Genomic DNA, 5092 nt, shown 5'->3' on the forward strand with positions numbered 1-5092 from the left:
GCTTCGTAAACGGGTCAGCAACATTGTGCTCTGCAACGATCTGCGTGACGATCACGTCCCCTCGATGCACTATCTCGCGGATCAGATGATACTTCGCTTTATGTTTTCTGCGCCGGTGACTCCTTGGTTCTTGGGAGTTCGCCATTGCCTCACTATTATCACAATAGAGGGTAATGGGCCTAGACATATCTGGAACAACTTCCAGGTCTGTCAAGAATTTCCTGAGCCAGATGACCTTTTTAGCAGCTCGCAAGCTGCTACGTACTCCGCCTCCATAGTAGAGTCGGCGATGCACCCTTGCTTAGTGCTTCGCCAACTACAACTCCTTCGTTAGAGTAAAAGACTGACCTTGATGTGGACTTGCAATAATCTTTATCAGTCTGAAAGTTAGAATCCATATATCTTGTAAGGATCAAATCCCTCGAATCATACACGAGCATGTAGTCTCTCGTTTAGGATGTTCTTCACTACGGTCCAGTAGCCCTGGCTTGGGTTAGACTGATACCTACTGACTATGCCACAGCGTAGCAGATGTCTGGACGAGTACAGAGCATCGCGTACATCAAACTGCCAACGACAGATGCATATGGGACCCGTCTCATCTTCTCAACTCTTGAGGTATCTTAAGACACATCTCCTTAGACAAAGTGACTTCATGCCTGAACGGTAGTAGGCCCCTCTTAGATTCCTGCATTTAGTATTGAGCAACATCTTGTCAATGTATGATGCCTGAGACAGTGCTAGCATTTTGTTCTTGCGATCCCGAAAGATCTGTATACCTAGAACAAACTGAGCCTTTCCCAAATCTTTCATTTGGAATTGGGTCGCTAGCCAGTTCTTAACTACAGTCAGTAGACCTACATCATTCCCAATGAGTAGGATATCGTCTATATACAACACTAAGAAGACTACTAAAGCGTTGATGATCTTCTTGTAGACACAAGATTCATCAACATTTTGGTCAAAGCCATACGACTTGATCACAACATCAAATCGTATATTCTATGATCGAGACTCCTGTTTCAGTCGATAAATGGACCGATTCAGTTTGCAAACCTTTTGCTCTTGACCTTGAGCTATGAATTCCTCGAACTGCACCATATAAATGGTCTCCTCAAGATTGCCATTCAGAAAGGCTGTCTTGACGTCCATTTTCCAGATCTCGTAATTATAATAAGTTGCAATGGACAGGAGGATGCGGATCGACTTTAACATGGCATCAGGCGAGAAAGTCTCTTCATAGTTGACTCCCTCTACCTGGGTATAACCCTTTGCCACAAGTCGAGCCTTGAAGGTCTATACCTTCCCATCAGCACCCTGTTTGCACTTGTAGATCCATTTACAACCTATAGGGCGAAACCCATCAGGCGGATCTACAAGATCCTATACTGAGTTGAAGTACATCGACTCCATCTCGAGATCCATGGCTTTGACCCATTCATCCCGGTCAACATCCTCCATTCCCTTCTTATAAGACAACAAATCCTCAACGTCGCCATCTGCTACCATACCAAGGATTTTCGTGAAACCTAGATAGCGAACGGGTGGGTTCGCAACCCTCCCACTACGTCGAGGTTCCCTCAACTCTTGAGGTGGAACCTGGATGAACTCCCATCAATAACTCTTGTTGATGTAGCAGGCTCTTCAACAACTCTTGTTGAAGTTTCAGTAGTTTCATTGGAAAGCTCACGCAACACGACTTTGCTCCGTGGACTGTGCTCCCGTATATGATCCTCCTCTAGGAAAGTAGTGTTTGTTGAAACAAACACCCTATTTTCCATTGGATCATAAAAATAACTCCCTTGTGTACCTTTGGGGTAGCCTACAAAGAGGCATAACCTCGACTGTGGTTCCAACTTCTGTTCCACAACTCCAGAGGTGTTCTTGCAACACTCTTGGAGGGAACACAGTTGAGTATGTACACCGCAGTCTCCATTGCGAAACCCCAAAACGAGTTCGGTAAGGAAGTTTAACTCATCATTGAGCGAACCATGTCTAACAAGGTCCTATTTCTCCTCTAAAACCTTTTCCAGTAAAATGTCGTTTAGTCATCTTACCCTCAAGGCAAGATTCGCACACAGGTAAAGAATTTTCTTCTAACTCACTTAGAAGTCCATTCTTCACCAATCTCTCAATCCTATTGAAATTGATGTGCCCTAAACATAGATGCCAAAGTTAGGCATTTTCTTTTGGAGAAATTCGTCGACATTTTGATTGAGTTACGGTAGTTCTGAACATTTTAGTATTATGGAAGGAATTAATGGCTAACGGCCTTAGCACATATAAATTCGATTCCAGATTTGCTGTGAAAATAAAAATACCATCTTTATGAATAAACACTTTACTCAAATTAAAAGAAACAGTGTATTTACATTGCAATAAGCACTTTACAGAAACAAGGTTCCTTTTTAGTTCAGGAACAATATATACATCATTTAAAAATAGAAACCTATTCTATAAAGTCAAATGGAGTCCTCCCACTGCCACAGTTGAGATGACGTGCCCGGTGCCTATTCGCATCGTCATCTCACCACCCTCCAGCTGTCACTACGATCTAATCCCCTGAAAAGAAGAACAAAAATCGTTAGTGGTGATAACGGGTAGAAATGCACGTTATCATAGTGCTAAGTTCTTAAACAATGTTGGATCGCGTTGATGAAATATGTTACTTTGCGTCCATTAAGCATCAATTTCGTAATATTGCGGTTGTATGCGTTCAACGCATTAGAACTATTGATTTTTGTATTTTTGTGCAGAATATGCGTTAATGCAATGTGAAGATTACGATAGGAATTCATTGGTCGAGCGCAACTTCACTGCAAGGCTTTACGTTGATTGTGCTCGCAAACATTCGCCCAAGAAGGATCGCCGCAACTTGGTCAGCGCAACATGGTAGGCGCATCCAGGTGAAAGGCCAATTAAGAGCGATGGGACAAAAAGCTGATGACAGTCGAATCCAAATTAAGATGAAAGTTGATAACGATCACAAAGTACATTCAGCTTTATTAGTGATAATTATTCGGCACATCAATCAGGAATTAAAGCTGTCCCATCTGTACAACCGGGAAAGAGAAGCCACCTTTCACCATGGATGCTCTATAAATACCAAGTGCATTCTTCAAAAAAGGGGTTCACCGTTTTTACAACAAGTTGTTCAGCTTGCACGTCTTTGTTTTTAGTTTTCTTTCATTTTAAGGCGGACGCGAGGGAGAAATTTGTGTCGGTAGATCGTTCCGGTAAGCTTGGGAGAGCGTCGAAAGCTCCAAAGACAGAGCGAGGGCCGACGCCTGCGGAAGCGGGAACATCTTTAGATCAGAATAGAGATTTCAGTGTAAAAAGCCTCGGTTAGTAAGGAATTGCTACNTATTTAATTAATTAGATTTATTAAATATTATTTAATTAATTTAAGTTAAATTTTGATTTAATTTATATTAATAATAAACAAAATAAAAAATAACTCCTCATGTGGGGAGCTATTGGGAGTTAGTAAGAGAGGAGTAACTTCCTCCCCCTTCGCTCAACTTAAAATGAAGAAAGAGATAAGAAAATTATTATTATTATTTTTCACATCTTCTTCTTCCTCTCTAGTCTTAACTCTGTTACTCTCTCAAGAAATTCTTTCATTCCCTCATACTTCCAAAAGGGCTCCCACAAGCCACGTTTCTACGGGAGAATAGTGGAGATATATTAGTGGTGATACTCGGAACATCTTGACAGGAAAATTGCTTGAAGAACGGTCTTTATATTTTTATTAAATTACAACATGCTTATTTGTTTTCTGTTCTTGTTTTCTTCAACGGATATTGAAGTACGGACATTTACACGCTTCTACACGGGATTCAATCCCTTTATTTGTATCAGAGCCATGTTTGCTTTCAATTTTTCATTTTTAGAAAGAAAGACAAAAAAATGGTGAAGTGTTTAGATTACTGTTTACTGTTATTGGCACTTAGATTACTGTTTTTCCATTTATTAGAACATTGTAAAGGTCTGGTGTTTTGGGTATTTATTATGTAAATCGAGTTTGTAAATCCGGGTCGCTCGTGGTGAAGTGTTTGCTGTGAATTTTGGAATGCAAACTACAGCTTTTTGCCGTCTGCCATCGTTTGTTCGTCATTCAATGTTTCTGATTATCGACCGTCATTGTTCGTCCTTCATGGAAAGATTGTAACAATTTGCAACATGAACGTGGTAGTTTTCTTCAAGCTTTCAACAGTTAGAAGTCAGTTTGTGTTTTAAATTAAACTAGTGTAATTTAATTTAACGTTTTTATTATAGTGACAATATTTGGTCTATTAATGCTGTTATGAAGTTTTAATATGCATGTGATGTATGTTTTAATTATATTATTTATATGTTGCATATAGTATGTCATATATATTAAAAACCCACCAAAGGCTAAACATGATCATGCATCATATTTAAATATAACTGTTATATTTAGAGTTTAAGTTATACTTAAAAGTACGTACATACATGATATATACTATATAATTTGCATATTATAATGTTTTAATGTATGATCAAAAGCATGTATGCTATATAGTTTTCATTAATTATAATATATATATTATATATGTTTGTTAATGAAAATCAATGATACATTGAGCATGACATTACCTAAATAAATATAATTATTGTATTTATTGTGTCATTTAGATGCATATTATAGGTTTCAAATCATTAAAATATAGAAGTTATATGTTTAATGAATTAGAAATTAAAACCTATAATCAAGAATTGCATGCAAACATAGAGTTTTGATTAAATTTTTAAATAGTTTAAAATTTGGTAATTAATTTTTTTTTGTTAAAATTTCTAATAAAAATAAAAATTAGTTTTAATCTTTTATTTTTTCATAGAATTAAAAAGAGTTAATAAAAGATTAAATTTATAAAATAGTTTGACTATAAGGGACTACTTTTGTCTTAGGAAGATTCTGTCTAGGCTGGGGTATTTAAGCTAACCGTAAGGGAACACCTTTACCTGGGAACTGACCTGGAAGGTGAATTAGTAAAAAGATTTTATAAGCATGCAATAAAGTTGGTAGTTTATTAAAGTGTTTAATAAACTTGACCTTATTGTTAATATA

This window comes from Benincasa hispida, chromosome 4, assembly GCF_009727055.1.
Source record: "Benincasa hispida cultivar B227 chromosome 4, ASM972705v1, whole genome shotgun sequence".
In the NCBI taxonomy this organism is placed as follows: Eukaryota; Viridiplantae; Streptophyta; class Magnoliopsida; order Cucurbitales; family Cucurbitaceae; genus Benincasa; species Benincasa hispida.